The 16,055-nt window shown below is 41.7% G+C and overlaps 5 non-coding genes across 5 annotated transcripts; all 5 read left to right on the top strand.

Annotated features, from left to right (window-relative positions):
- The first annotated feature begins 1,121 nt into the window (after positions 1 to 1,121).
- trnap-ugg (transfer RNA proline (anticodon UGG)) lies at positions 1,122 to 1,193 on the top strand. Its single transcript has one exon. It is a non-coding gene; the product is annotated as a tRNA-Pro (tRNA).
- A 646-nt stretch (positions 1,194 to 1,839) lies between these two features.
- Positions 1,840 to 1,911, top strand: trnap-ugg (transfer RNA proline (anticodon UGG)). Its single transcript has one exon. It is a non-coding gene; the product is annotated as a tRNA-Pro (tRNA).
- Positions 1,912 to 4,711: 2,800 nt separating this feature from the next.
- Positions 4,712 to 4,783, top strand: trnap-agg (transfer RNA proline (anticodon AGG)). The gene has a single exon. It is a non-coding gene; the product is annotated as a tRNA-Pro (tRNA).
- A 2,883-nt stretch (positions 4,784 to 7,666) lies between these two features.
- trnap-agg (transfer RNA proline (anticodon AGG)) lies at positions 7,667 to 7,738 on the top strand. Its single transcript has one exon. It is a non-coding gene; the product is annotated as a tRNA-Pro (tRNA).
- Positions 7,739 to 15,037: 7,299 nt separating this feature from the next.
- trnap-agg (transfer RNA proline (anticodon AGG)) lies at positions 15,038 to 15,109 on the top strand. The gene has a single exon. It is a non-coding gene; the product is annotated as a tRNA-Pro (tRNA).
- The last annotated feature ends 946 nt before the right edge of the window (positions 15,110 to 16,055 follow it).

Genomic DNA, 16,055 nt, shown 5'->3' with positions numbered 1-16,055 from the left:
GGAAAAAAGAAGCTACATTCACGGCCTGTAGAGTTTAATCACAGACATTACGATATTCCATTGTCTACAAATCTCACTCACTTTGTTTTGCACGTTAACCTTCACACTATAAACATTGCACATATTTTTTTTACCCTGTTTCTTCAGCAAATTATGTTTTTGCACTGTACATTTTATGTTCAGTATTGCCAAAGTTCATATGAGTAGATCTCAAGTTTTCTGTCTCAAAAAGAGGTGCACAAAATAAATGCTACAAAAAAAAACTATTATCTGTAAATGCACTTTTTTGTATTGTTTGGTACAGTACTAAACTAGACTTGATTGTTGTGTCAAAACACCTCACATGACATGAACGAATCATGCTGACAGGGTGCCAGTTTATGAGATGGAATGTGAGGCAATACCACATCAACAATCTGAAATATTCTGTCAGCCCTGAAAACACATGTTGTTGACACAGAGACGTGTCCTTTCACAACATCTGTGGGTGAAAGGTCACATCAGATATGGTATGAATGATCTAAGCTGACACCAATGACTCGCTTACATCATACCTCGTATCTCAACTAAGATCAGGATTCATTCACAAAAAAAAGAAACTCAAGAACTTCTTCAAGGCAAAGACGTCCTAAACCTTAAATTCTTTGTATTTGTATTATGTCACAAAAGAGTCAAACAGGTCATGATACCTTAAGGTCAAAGGTCAAATCTGTACATCTGTAAAATAAAGTACATATACTGTGTTCTGGCACTGATGCCACAGTCACAGTGCAATTTGAATACAATAAATGAGCAAATTGATTGTCCCTGACTTCTTCTTGACACTGAAAGAGACATGTCAGCCAAGACATCCCAACTGTGTCCTGAGACTTCAGCATCTCATCCAGATCTCATTCACCAATCACACCTTGTCGGAGTGAAGCTTTTTCACCATTTCAGCAGCCAAGATCAGAAAATTGTACATAGATATTTAAACTGCAGCATGAAGAAAGCAAGAAGAACATTTTAACCACCAGTGGTGTTGTTGGACAAGGTGAAATGTGGAGTCCCTACTCACCACTTTGAGATCCAATTTTAGGTCTGAGCAGAACAGAATTACAGATGTGAACAACTGTATGTGTGGCTCGTTGGTCTAGGGGTATGATTCTCGCTTTGGGTGCGAGAGGTCCCGGGTTCAAATCCCGGACGAGCCCTCACTCTAACATCTGAAGCTCACAGAGATCTAAAAACAGCAATTGATGTCTCTTGAAAACCTTGAGTTGTTGGGTTTTCCAACACAGCCAGGACAAAAGCAGCACCAATCTTGTCACAGCTCGTCAGATTACCAGCAGCTGGTATGAAGTAATCTCATCAAGACAAGAAACACAACATATTTGAAAATGATACCAACAACAAATCAACTGTATATCTGCAACTGTACTGACATTTGACCACCACATTCTAATCAGTCCATGACTTTCATCCAAGTGAGTAAAAGTCAAATCTAAAGAAACCCTCTGAAGATTCCTGTCACTTTGTGTTATTGGGAATGGGAGGTTCAGACAGACAATTCGAAAACAAAATGCTTGTGGTCTTGATTGTCACTGGTGTGGATTATAAACAAGAAGTCAGCTGTTCCATACCAACTATATAGCATACATACAACAAAATATGTCATGTTTTCTGGTGAAGCTGAGAACATTTAAGGATTTATTATCATATCGAGAACACAGACTGATGGTCATATAAAATGCTCCACTAGGGGTGCTGTTGGATAACAAGATTCCACATCGCCAGTTTGAATGGTCCAAGTTTAGGTCTGAGCAGCACAGAATTGCACATATGAACAGTTCTATATGTGGCTCGTTGGTCTAGGGGTATGATTCTCGCTTTGGGTGTGAGAGGTCCCGTGTTCAAATCCCGGATGAGCCCTTCTTAAACCTCTGAAGCTCACAGGGATCCAAACACAACAATTAAGTTCAAGTGAAAACCTTAAGTTGCTGGGTTTTCCAGCAGTGCTGTGACAAAAATAACAATTCTCGTCATAGCTAGTCAGATTCACAGGAGCTTGTACAGAAGAATCAAACCAACTTGCTGGGAAAATCCAAACTGATTTTATTCATGTATTAATACAAATAAAGGCAGTCCGACATTGTGATGATAGGAGACAATTTCTCAAAGGAGGGGCTAACGAATGCAGCTTGAATGAGAAAGAACCAATCAGCGTAACACGGATGTTACACACAAACAAATTGACCTTGAAGTCCATGTAGTCCAAACAATAATGGCATGCAGCCGAGAAAGCGTCGCGGTGAATGATTACTGCCGTTTTAGTCACAAAAATCTGCGAATACATGGGGTGCTCTCAACTACAACACTTATTTTTGAAAAGGCTATGCAACAAAAGATTCCTTCCAAACGATTAGCGGTGTTAGGAATAACTTTGTTAATGTTTGTGTTTGGTTACGGGAGGTGCGCAGGTGTTTTATGGGTAATCCAGGCACTGAAGATGATGCAGCATTAACTAAAGCCTCCCGTGCTATGATTGGTCGTACCAAACTTCCCTGGGAGGGAAACGTGATTCAATTCGCCCAATGCCAAACTGATTCTCCTGTATCTCCTAACATGGAGATAGGAGATTACATGGAGATTCAGTTTGGATATTCCAAGCTAATAATCTACATAAAAACAAGATGGATTTGAACATGATACCAACAAGAAGTGACCTGTAACTGTACTGACATTTTACCACCAAGTGTGGAGCCCCAAGTCGGCACGTTTCAACAGATCGATTACAGAACTTCGCTGCATAGAATTACAGATGTGAACAGACGGATGTGTGGCTTGTTGGTCTCGGGGTATGATTCTCGCTTTGGGTGTGAGAGGTCCCGTGTTGAAATCCTGGACGAGTCCTCTGTTTCACCTCAAACCTGAACATAGGGGTGTCAAGCCCACCGGCCAAAACAGAGCATCCAATCTGGCCCACTTCACAATCTGTAAAAACTACAGAGAAAAAAATGTGAATTTGAAACAATTTCTAGACCTTCACAAGTTGTTGGGATCATACAGTATAATATTGTGTCCTTTTGTATTTCCTTTTTGCAATTTGTATCTATTTCATTTTGTTTGTGTTGTCTTTTGTTTTTTGTCTCAGGTTGTTCATAATGTTTTGTAAAAAGATAATTGATTCAGTGTGAACATTTTCAGAATGTATTTTTTTGCACGACAAAGAAGGGAAATATTTGGAGTTGTGGTTATTTATAAGTTATTATTATCTGATTTTACTGGTCCCGTCAACTTGAGATCAAATTGGGATGTATTTGGCCCCTGAACTAAAATGAGTTTGACACCCCTGTCTTAACAGAACAACCAACTTCAATCAAAAATCTTAAATTGCTGAGTTTTCCAGCAGTGCTGTGACAAAGGTAGAACAAACCTTGTCATATTTGTCATAGCTAGTCAGATTCCCAGTAGCTGCTACAGAGTAACCTAAACTACACATGAAATAGGGCATATTTAAACACGATACAAACAACACTTCAGCAGCAAATGCACTCATTTTTTTCATTTGACCTTCAGATTTTAATCAGTCCACACTTGAGTCCAAGTGAATAAAAGTCAGATCTAAAGAAGGTTTTAAGATGCAACTGTGTCACAGGTTCAACTAAACAGTTAAACTAGACACCAAGTCATCAAACAACAGCCTTGGTTGGAGGCACTATCTGGTGGTCAAAGATCACTTTGATATTTCTGGTCACAACACAGAATTCCTCCACATTATGACAGAACTTCACAGAAATGTCCTATTGGAAGAAATGATGAAGCCACAACAATTTGTATCCAGCAGGTGTAAAAGTCAGAATAACATGGATGGAAACTGCAAATTGAGCATTTCAGAGTGAAGCAGTAATTCTAGTTTCATAGATACAAAGATTTTAAGGAAACAGCGCAATAATTACGGACTGGATTTCTTCCACTACAGACTGTATTTCAGACTTCACTTGATGGCATTTATATCCAAAAGGTATATGTCAAATCTAATTGTAAAGCAGTAATTCTATTTTTTCTACATCTACATACCACAGGTGAAGTAGCTAAACTCATCGGAACCTTAACTCATCCGACCTGCACCGTCTGACTTATGTCACTCTGGAAATGGTGAATGCTTGCGTGGTTGCCATTTTCAGAGTGATGGTGAAGTCATGCATGCTGCTGAGGAGTATTTGGAGGCCCAAGATGTGACCTTCTCCCAGGAAGCAAAAGCAGAGCTTAACATTGGTCAACAATGTTAAAATAAATGCAAGAATAATGTTTGTCTTGTGATGTTGTTTGGTGAGGTTGAGACCTTTCTGAAATACTCTCATGAGTCTAATTAACAGAATGTCATCACTGTAACAGAATAATGAACCTGTCAATGTTATGTATCCCATTTCAGAAATTGATTCAAAAATCTTCCACACACAGAAAACTAAGGTTGAAACTATGCCTATTTTTCAAGACTTTTAAAGCGCAGTGTTGGATATGATAATGTGTACACATCTGTGAGGCCAAGCTTTCTGGGGTTCAGTGGTGTGTCTACACACAAAGCAAGATGAACATATAAAATGCTCCACCAGAGGGCGCTGTTGGATCAGAGAAAGCACGCAGCTCCAAGCCGCCACATCACCACTTTGAACAGTTCAGCTGCAGCTGTTTGGAGCTCAGAATTACAGATGTAAATAGCTGTACATGTGGCTTGTTGGTCTAGGGGTATGATTCTCGCTGAGGGTGTGAGAGGTCCCGGGTTCAAATCCCGGACAAGCCCTGCTTTTAATCTCTGAATCTTACGGAAATCGACATATCACAATTAATTTCGACTGAAAACCTTAAATTGCAGGGTTTCTCAACACAGTTGTGACAAAAGTGGCACAAACCTTGTCACAGGTAGTTATTTTCTCAGTAGCTTGCATCGAAAAAGTTTGACCAGCTCCTGGCATAAAGCAAAACCCAGGATGTGTTGCACAAATATAAATTTTAAATTTAATTTCTGAGGAAAACAGAAATTTGCAGGGATTTAAAATGCAACATTAGACTTCACACTCACGCAGTAGAATGTACCGAAAAGCCAGAACCTATTTGAACCTGTTACCAACAAGAAGTCAGCTGCGTACCCATGCACACCTATAAACTGTAACTCTATACTATCCTTGCTTGAGTCTAAGTGAACATTTGAGTCAAATCTAAAGAAATCCTCTGAAGATTCCTGAGATTCCTACGATTTTGTGTTTGTTGGAATTGGACAGTTGTGCAGACAGAGAACCCAAACGCAAAATGCTACTGGAGTATCAACAAGAAATCAGCTGTTCCATACTGACTACAGAATACCATACATACAACAAAAGATGTTCTTCTGTGCTGCATCTACCTCTGATATCGCAATAGTTTATCTATAAGAACACTTAAATAACATAAAAAACACTTGGTCAACAAAAAGACAATAATAATTTTTGTTTTTCTTCAGATTGTAGTAATTACACCTCTCATCACTACATACCCCTTTTTGTACTGTACTTGTATATTTGTACTTGCTACTTCAGTTTAAGTGATAAATGACTGCCTTTTGTACATAGGTTTATCACGGCACTCGGCAGAGACATGAACTCAGACCGCAGAGAGGACAGATGGTTTGAGAGAGCAGTGACGGAAGTCATCTATGTCAAGTTGGAACAGCCATCTCTAAACAGACGGGGAGGTCAACAACAGCACTTATAATGCAGCGATAAGGTCTCTCTCCACAAAGTTTCACTGTCATTAACATATTGAGTCACTCTTGACATGGCAGATTCATGTCTGTTGTAAACTGGCAGATCCACCACCATGATTGCTGTCGTTATTGTTGGACCACCTGGATTCACAAACATTCCCACCTTGAAGTACATGAGTCCTGGATCATTCATGGGCCATGGTAGCCTAGCCGCGCTAGACAACCCACGGCAACAAATTTAATTCTCTGCCAGGGTGGGTCTAGTTCCCCTCCATAAGGCTCAAGGCTGGATTCTCCTAAAACTGGCCGGACCAATCACCATGAAGTGTAGAGTCAGAAGGCGGGCGTAACGAAGTGACGAAAGAGGCGTGACGATTCTGACAGAAACAACCGGCGCACAACAAACAGTTATCTTTCGACTCGGCTTTGGCCACAGCCCTTAAAGATTTGAAGCTAAAATTCAACTTGAAAGATAAACAAAGCACGGCACTGAAGTGTTTCATTGAGAAGAAAGACGTATTTGGACTTATGCCGACGGGATATGGCAAATCCTTAATATACCAGTTGGCTCCGTGGCTCCGCTGGTTGGGAAGCTAACGGGACTTAGCCACAATCCCCCGGTGCTCTCGGAACTACGTCAGCCTATTCGTTGCGTTGATTGGTTGTATACCTACCCAATTGCTGCAGAGGGATTTGATAGACAACCTTTTAGCCCGCCTCCCTCCCCGTCGAGCTTCCCCAGACCCTTGTGCCGTCAGAAACATGGGTGTAGCATGGCTAGGCTAGGGCCATGGGCATGTGAACTGAAAAACTGAAGCTACTTTAAAAATCTGTAACTCCTCATCAGTGAGTTATAAGTGAAGAAGCCTCTTGAATGAGATAATCTAAACTAGAAGTCCAGTTGATTTCTGCTGAAGGTAAGGGGATTACCATGGATGAGAAAAAATCTGTACAGACATATGAAGTGTGGAGGTTCATATAAAGGGAACATATACAGCTTTCACCACAGTTTAACAGTTCAATTGCAGCACTTTGCTGCATGGAATTATAGATGTGAATGACTGGATATGTAGCTCATTGGTCTATTGGTATCATTCTCGCTTAGGGTGCGAGAGGTCCAAGGTTCAAATCCTGGATGAGCCCTAACTTTTGAAATCTAAACAGAACAACTAATTTCAATCTGAAACAACTGGTGTTCTCAACTGTGCTGTGATAAAGGTAGCACAAAACTTGTCATAGCCAGTCAAATTCCCAGTAGCTGCTACAGAGTAACCTATACTACGCATAAAATGGAAGATATTTGAACACCATATCAACAAGAAATCAGCTTTTTTTCATTTGAGCACCAAATTCTAATCAGTCCACGCTTGAGTCTAGAGTCTAGAGTCTATTGCAGTACAAAACATTCCTACATTCACAAGAATAGGTGGTAAACGTTCCATCCACAAATCAAATGCTGAGGTCTCTCATTGAGAGAGAATAGTATGATTAGAAATAATAAAATGATTATTTGAATTCTTCTTTTCCTGGGAACAGGATGAATGTGTGATCAACAACCCAAAAACGAAAATCTTAAATACTTCAACTGTGATATGTAAAGGTTGAAATCAATATGGAACTTATCAGCAAGATTCGGGAAGACCAGCAGGGCTGGGCCACGGCGATGCACACTTACAAAACTATAGATAATTTGTGAAACATCCCACATTTAAATCCTGGACAAGCACATTGTATATACTTTCAGGATGTGTAAATGTCTCTGGGGCCAAACTTTCTGGGAATCAGTGTTATAATACACAGCAAGGTGAATCCATAAAATCCCTCACCAGAGGGTGCTGTTGGGTCAGATAAAATGTGGAGCCCCAAGTCGCCACATCCCCACCTTGAACACTTCAATTGCAGGTCTTTGCACACAGAAATGCAGATGTGAACAGCTGTATATGTGGCTCGTTGGTCTAGGGGTATGATTCTCGCTTAGGGTGCGAGAGGTCCCGGGTTCAAATCCCGGACGAGCCCTCACTCTAACATCTGAAGCTCACAGAGACCTAAAAATAGCAATTGATGTCTCATGAAAACCTTGAGTTGTTGGGTTTTCCAACACAGCCAGGACAAAAGACGCACCAAGCTTGTCAGATTACCAGCAGCTGGTACAAAGTAATCGAATCAAGACAAAAAACACGACATATTTCAAAATGATACCAACAACAAATCAACTGTATATCTGCAAATGTACTGACATTTGACCACCACATTCTAATCAGTCCATGACTTTCATGCAAGTGAATAAAAGTCTAATCTAAAGAAACCCTCTGAAGATTCCTGTCACTTTGTGTTATTGGGAATGGGAGGTTCAGACAGACAATTCGAAAACAAAATGCTTGTGGTCTTGATTGTCACTGGTGTGGATTATAAACAAGAAGTCAGCTGTTCCATACCAACAAAATAGCATACATACAACAAAATATGTCATATGTTTTCTGGTGAAGCTGAGAACATTTAAGGATTTATTATCATATCGAGAACCTCTGACGCTCACAGGGATCTAAACATAACAATTAAGTTCAAGTGAAAACCTTAAGGTGCTGGGTTTTCCAACAGTTCTTGTCATAGCTTGTCAGATTCACAGGAGCTTGTACAGAAGAATCTAATCTACTTGCTTGCAAAAATCCGGACTGACTTTATTTATGTATTAATACAAATAAAGGCAGTCTGACATTGTGATGATAGGAGACGACTTCTAAAAGGAGGGGCTAACGAATGCAGCTTGAATGAGAAAGAACCAATCAGCGTAACACGGATGTGACACACAAACAAATTGACCTTGAAGTCCATGTAGTCCAAACAATAATGGCATGCAGCCGAGAAAGCGTCGTGGTGAATGATTACTGCCGTTTTAGTCACAAAAATCTGCGAATACATGGGGTGCTCTCAACTACAACACTTATTTTTGAAAAGGCTACGCAACAAAAGACTCCTTCCAAACGATTAGCGGTGTTAGGAATAACTTTGTTAATGTTTGTGTTTGGTTACGGGAGGTGCGCAGGTGTTTTATGGGTAATCCAGGCACTGAAGATGATGCAGCATTAACTAAAGCCTCCCGTGCTAGGATTGGTTGTACCAAACTTTCCAGGGAGGGAAACGTGATTCAATTCGTCCAATGCCAAACTGATTCTCCTGTATCTCCTAACATGGAGATAGGAGATTACATGGAGATTCAGTTTGGATTTTCCAAGCTACTAATCTACATAAAAACAAGATGGATTTGAACATGTGTGACGGCCACAGGACTTGGAGTCAGTATGTTTGTTTTCCTGTGTCCTGTCTTTGCTTTTCATTTTAGATCCTGGCCTGCCTGCCCCTCCCTCCTCTCACCTCTGCTGTTCAGCAGAGCAGCAGATCCTTCTGCCTGCCCCTCCCTTTCATTATTCAAGATTGGCTTCACCTGCTGGGGGCCTTTAAAAGCAGGTTGAATCCAAGATGTTTTTTTCTCTCCCCTCCCGGATGGCAGGTGCCTGCCAGGCACTCTTCTTGATTTTGGTTTGGATTTGATTATGTTGGGTTTAGCTTGGGTTATTTCTTGATTGAGTTCTTTAATAAATTAATTTTATTGTTTAAAAGTTGTCACTGTGTCGACCTCCTTCTTTTTGTTATGCTCTACAACGAGCTGGGCATAACAAATGGGGGCTCGTCCAACTTTGAACCTTAAATATTACTATTGTAGTTGTGTTTGTGTGGTCTGGCTACTGTAGGAGGCTCACAGTGACGGTTTCTTTATGGTTTGGTTAAGTATGTAGGGTTTGGGACTGTCTAGTTCTGTTTAGCTCTCTAGTGTCTTTGGTGGCAGTGCATTTACACTGGCTGGACTAGTAAGCAGTGGTTATGCAATACATGGCTGTGGGAATGATTGTGGCTGGGTAACGGCGCTCTTGTGTTGTCTGGCTGGAGCATGTAGTGTATCCCCCAGGTAGGCTGTAGCAGCTGCCATCTCACAAGGAGAGGTTGCTGGTTTTTTGTTTTCAAGGCTGTTTGTTATTTTTGTGTGTGTCCGTGCGGGTTGCAGCAGTGGTCTCGGGAGCACCCCGAAGCATTGGCTGAGACAAGTTGTCTCCCCAATGCAGACGGTTTACAAGTGCATAAAAACCCACCGCCAGTACACACATGAAGACTAGGGTCAGTTAGTCAGTTTTGGTTGGGTAGTTAGGAGGGGGCGCTCCATAATTACTTAATCTCCCTTTGGTTGTGTAACTCAGACTGCTTTGGATTTTTCTTTTGATGTGAATCACTGTAACCTTGTTGAACATGGAGGATAAGCATGGTAATGCGTTGGTTTCTGAGTTCTTAGAACGGCCATCTCGTAATACTTTAACCCAGTTTACAAAAGTAGATTTAATTGATTTGGCAGTCTATTTAGGCTGGTCAAAAGCGGACAAAATATCCAAAAAGGCGGAGCTTAAGTGCGTGGTTGAACAGCTGGCTGTGTCTGCCAAACTTTTGGAGGAAGTTCAGGCTCCAGCTGCTCCAGGTCAAGTTAATGCAGACCTTTTTGGTGGTACTTTGTCATTTGAATATTTACAGCTGGAGAAGGAAAAATTTAAATTAGAGAGGCAGAAATTAGAGCTAGAGTTTGAAAAGGAGCGAATAAGGGCTGAGGTAGCATTGGAAAAGGAGAGAGCAAAAGTCGAGCAGTTGAAGCTGGAATTGCTCAAAGAAGGGAGTGCACGTGAATTATTGTCTGCTGGTGGTAGGGGTGGATCTCCCGGTTTTGATGTTGTTGAAAGTTTGCGTCTTTTGCCTAAATTTGATGAAAAAGATCCTGACACATTTTTTGCGTTGTTTGAGCGTGTTGCACAAGTTAGAGGATGGCTAGATAGCCATAAGACTGTGATGTTGCAATGTGTTTTTACAGGCAAGGCCCAGAGAGTTTTTTCTGCCCTTAGTTCTGTTGACAGTGGAGATTATGCTAAAGTTAAGGCTGCAGTTTTGAAAGCGTATGAACTAGTCCCAGAGGCATATAGGCAGAAGTTTAGGACCTGGAGGAAGGGAGACAAGCAAACCTATGTTGAATTTGCCCAGGATATCCTGACTCATTTTACTCGATGGAGCTCGGCTTCTGAAGTACACAATTATGTGGATTTGTGTGATTTAATTGTATTGGAACAGTTCAAAAATTCATTGCCGGCCCACCTTGCTACTTATATCAATGGAAAAAAAGGTGAAGACAGCGTCTGCAGCTGCGGTTCTGGCTGATGAGTATGTTTTAACGCGTTCTAGTAATCCAGTAGTGGGTCAGGTTTTCAGAGAAGTTCAGCAGAGGGAGAATTTCAGGGTGAAGCCTGGTAGGTCTCTAGGGCTCACCCATGAGCCTCCTCCTCAGGCTGTGATGCAGGTTCCAGGGATGGATGGAAAGTTTGATCCAGCCAAGGTATGTCATGCGTGTAAAAACAAGGGACACTGGAAAGGGGAATGTCCAATTCGGAAATTTGGCCGAAAATCTGCTGATTCCAGTGTATATGTAAAATCAACTGGTCTAGTCTCTACTACCTTAAGCACTGGCATGGCTAGGATGGATGTGTTTTCCCTCAATCCTACTTCATCCAAGGGTATTGATGGGACGTATGCACCTTTTATCTCAGATGGTTTTGTATCTTTAGATGGTGAAAATAAGATCCCTGTTAAGATTTTGCGGGACACAGGGGCTGCTGAGAGTTTGATTGTGGAGAATATTTTGCCTTTTTCAACCTGTACTGCTACGGGGAAAAAAATCTCCTGTACTTGGTGTGGGGTTGGTACCTCTGTGGGTTAATGTGCATCGTTTTCATCTCTCCTCCGATCTGGTTTGTGGAGAGGTGGAAATGGGTGTTCGTCCTCAGCTGCCAATTAATGGCATAGACATTATTCTAGGTAACGACCTAGCGGGAGCTAGGGTTTGGAAAAAGAATCCGCCACAAAAATGTGTGTTCACCGTTGCAGGTTTCAGAAGAACCAGATGAGTGTGCTAAACAGTACCCCAAAGTTTTTTCTTCCTGTGCTGTGACACGGTCCAAGAGTAAAACTGAGTTAAAGCAGTCTGACCATTTTCGGCCCACTCAGGAGTTGTTTTCTCCAGTTAAAGAGAGTTGTGAAGAGAAAAAGCAGTTCAAATTGTTTTCTATTCCATCATTGTCTAGAGAGGACTGTATTAAGGAGCAAGCCGCAGACCCTACGTTGAAATCCCTGTTTGAATTGGTTTGCCCAGAAAGTGAGCTCAATGGTGATTCTGGTGGCTACTTTCTCAGTGATGGATTGCTGGTGAGGAAGTGGGCCCGAGTAGTGGATGGTGGTCAGGTAGATAGTGTTGTTCAGGTTGTGGTCCCTTTGAAGTTTAGAGATTTAGTGTTGAGCACCTCACATGATGGAGTGGCAGGTCATCTTGGTGTGAAGAAAACATATGATAGAGTGCTGCGCCATTTTTACTGGCCTCGTTTGAAAAGGGATGTGGCGTTGTATTGTAGAACTTGTAACACCTGTCAGTTAACTGGAAAGCCGAACCAACAGATTAAAACCAGCTCCATTGTACCCCATTCCGGTGACTGAGAAGCCATTTGAACATCTGCTACTTGACTGTGTGGGTCCGCTCCCAAAAAGTAAGACTGGGTATAAGTACTTATTGACAGTAATGTGCCAAAGTACTCGTTATCCTGCTGCTTTTCCCTTGCGTTCTATTAAAACTAAGCTGGTATTGAAAGCATTGGTTTCATTTATTTCTGCCTTTGGAATCCCAAAAGTGGTGCAAACAGATCAGGGGAGTAATTTCATGTCCCGTACATTTTCTCAAGTGTTGAAACAGTTGAAGGTTAAACATCAGGTTTCCAGTGCATACCATCCTGAGTCTCAGGGAGCTCTTGAACGATTTCATCAGACATTGAAGTCTATGCTGCGTTCTTATTGTACTGAGCTTTCTCAGGATTGGGAGGAGGGCCTGCCTTGGTTGTTGCTTGCAATACGAGAGGTTACCCAAGAGAGTACGGGTTTTAGTCCCAATGAACTTGTGTTTGGGCACACGGTGCGGGGTCCACTGGCTGTGTTGGCTGATGATTTGCAGCGTGCTGAGCCACCTGATAATGTCTTAAACTATGTAAACGATTTTCGTCGCCGTTTGCATGTTGCCTGTGCCACTGCTCACAAAAGGCTTAGCTGTGCACAGGTTAGAATGAAAGAGCTTTTTGATCACAAAACTGAATCTCGCATGTTTGAACCCGGAGATCAGGTGTTGGCTTTGTTGCCACTGGTGGGCTCACCCTTTCAAGCAAAGTTTAGTGGCCCGTACACAGTTAAGTGTCGCATGTCAGATAGAGACTACTTGGTACATACACCAGACAGAATGAAGAAGGTTCAGTGGTGTCATGTAAATTTATTAAAGCCCTATCATTTTCCCAGCTCTACCTCTCAAGTTGAGTGTGATCCTGTAAGGTCAGTAGCCACAGTGTTAGTCTCGTCTTCTGAAGATTTTGATGTTCCGGCTGAGCCTATTCTCACAGGGAGGCTCGACAATTCTGAATACCTTAACCATCTAGACAGTCAGTTAGGTTATTTGTCAGACGATCAGCGTGCAGACCTGGTGAAGTTGCTTCATTCTCACTTATCTCTCTTCTCAGATACACCATCATGCACTAACCTAGTGGAGCATGACATAGATGTGGGGGATGCTAAACCTATCAAACAGCGCTTCTATCGTCTGCCCATGGGAAAGCGTGAGCGGATGGAGAAGGTGGACTACATGTTGCAACATGGGATAGCGGAGCCAGCATGCTCTAGCTGGGCCTCTCCATGTCTGTTGGCAGATAGGGCTGATGGGTCAGATAGATTTTGTACGGATTTTAGAAAAGTTAATGCAGTCACCAAGCCTGATTGTTATCCAATGCCTCGCATGGAGGACTGTGTTGATCAGGTGGGGAGTGCTAAGTTCGTCACAAAACTTGACCTTTTAAAAGGTTATTGGCAGGTGCCATTAACCCCAAGGGCCAAGGAAATTTCCTCTTTTGTTACACTGTGGGGGTTATTTTCCTATAATGTCATGCCATTTGGACTGAGAAACGCACCAGCAACATTTCAACGTCTTATGAATATGGTGCTATCTGGTCAACCAGGATGTGCAGCATATTTAGATGATGTGGTAGTGTTCAGTGACACATGGGAAACTCATGTTGAGCATTTGAAGGCTGTGTTTGACAGGTTGGTGGATGCAAATTTAACTGTAAATTTAGCAAAATGCGATTTTTTTTTGTTTGTTTGTTTTTTGTTTTTTTTGCTAAAGCAACAGTGATCTATCTTGGCAAGGTTGTAGGCCAGGGTGAAGTTCATCCTGTGCAGGCAAAGCTGGAGGCCATTGATAAATATCCTGTGCCGACATCTAAGAAGCAGCTGATGCGGTTTTTAGGGTTAGTGGGATATTACCGCAGTTTTTGTTGTCATTTTACTACTGTGGTCGCCCCACTTACTAACCTTTTGCGTAAAAACACCCCTTTTGTCTGGTCTTCTCAATGTCAGATTGCTTTCAACGATGTTAAAAGACTGATCTGTTCTTCTCCCGTTCTTGCTGCTCCGGTTTTTGATAAACCCTTTCAGATACACATAGATGCAAGTGATGTTGGAGCTGGGGCTGTCCTCCTACAGGAAGGGGAGGGGGGAGTTGAACATCCAGTCTGCTTCTTTTCACGTAAGTTCAGCCGTCATCAGCTGAACTATTCAGTTGTTGAAAAGGAGACGTTGGCCTTGATTTGGGCGCTGAAGTTTTTTGAGGTGTATGTGGGACCATCTGTGCCTGTGACAATTTACACAGATCACAATCCTTTAACTTTCCTCAACAGTATGCAAAATGCTAACAATAGACTGATGTGTTGGATTTTGTTTCTTCAACCTTATACGCTAAATGTAAAACACATTAAGGGTGTTTTATGTTTAATCCAGGCACTGAAGATGATGCAGCATTAATTAAAGCCTCCCGTGCTAGGATTGGTTGTACCAAACTTTCCAGGGAGGGAAACGTGATTCAATTCGTCCAATGCCAAACTGATTCTCCTGTATCTCCTAACATGGAGATAGGAGATTACATGGAGATTCAGTTTGGATTTTCCAAGCTACTAATCTACATAAAAACAAAATGGATTTGAACATGATACCAACACACAAAGCAAGATTAACATATAAAATACTCCACCAGAGGGCGCTGTTGGATCAGAGAAAGCACGCCGCTCCAAGCCGCCACATCACCACGCAGAACAGTTCAGCTGCAGCTGTTTGGAGCTCAGAATTACAGATGTAAACAGCTGTATGTGTGGCTTGTTGGTCTAGGGGTATGATTCTCGTTTAGGGTGCGAGAGGTCCCGGGTTCAAATCCCGGACAAGCCCTGCTGTTGATCTCCGAATCTTATGGAAATCTACGTATCACAATTAACTCCGACCGAAAACCTTAAATTGCAGGGTTTCTCAACACAGTTGTGACAAAAGTGGCACAAACCTTGTCACAGGTAGTTACTTTCTCAGTAGCTTGCATCGAAAAAGTTTGACCAGCTCCTGGCATAAAGCAAAACCCAGGATGTGTTGCACAAATATAAATTTTAAATTTAATTTCTGAGGAAAACAGAAATTTGCAGGGATTTAAAATGCAACATTACACTTCACACTCATGCATTAGAATGTACTGAAAAGCCAGAACCTATTTGAACAAGAAGTCAGCTGCGTACCCATGCACACCTATAAACTGTAACTCTATACTATCCTTGCTTGAGTCTAAGTGAACATTTGAGTCAAATCTAAAGAAATCCTCTGAAGATTCCTATGATTTTGTGTTTGTTGGAATTGGACAGTTGTGCAGACAGAGAACCCAAACGCAAAATGCTACTGGAGTATCAACAAGAAATCAGCTGTTCCATACTGACTACAGAATACCATACATACAACAAAAGATGTTCTTCTGTGCTGCATCTACCTCTGATATTGCAATAGTTTATCTATAAGAACACTTAAATAACAACATAAAAAAAAACACTTGGTCAACAAAAAGACAATAATTTATATGTTTTTCTTCAGATTGTAGTAATTACACCTCTCATCACTACATACCCCTTTTTGTACTGTACTTGTATATTTGTACTTGCTACTTCAGTTTAACTGATAAATGACTGCCTTTTGTACATAGGTTTATCACGGCACTCGGCAGAGACATGAACTCAGACCGCAGAGAGGACAGATGGTTTGAGAGAGCAGTGACGGAAGTCATCTATGTCAAGTTGGAACAGTCATCTCTAAACAGACGGGGAGGTCAACAACAGCACTTATAATGCAGCGATAAGGT

This window comes from Acanthochromis polyacanthus, chromosome 20, assembly GCF_021347895.1.
Source record: "Acanthochromis polyacanthus isolate Apoly-LR-REF ecotype Palm Island chromosome 20, KAUST_Apoly_ChrSc, whole genome shotgun sequence".
Classification (NCBI taxonomy): domain Eukaryota; kingdom Metazoa; phylum Chordata; class Actinopteri; family Pomacentridae; genus Acanthochromis; species Acanthochromis polyacanthus.
This window is presented reverse-complemented; position numbering and strand designations above follow the sequence as displayed.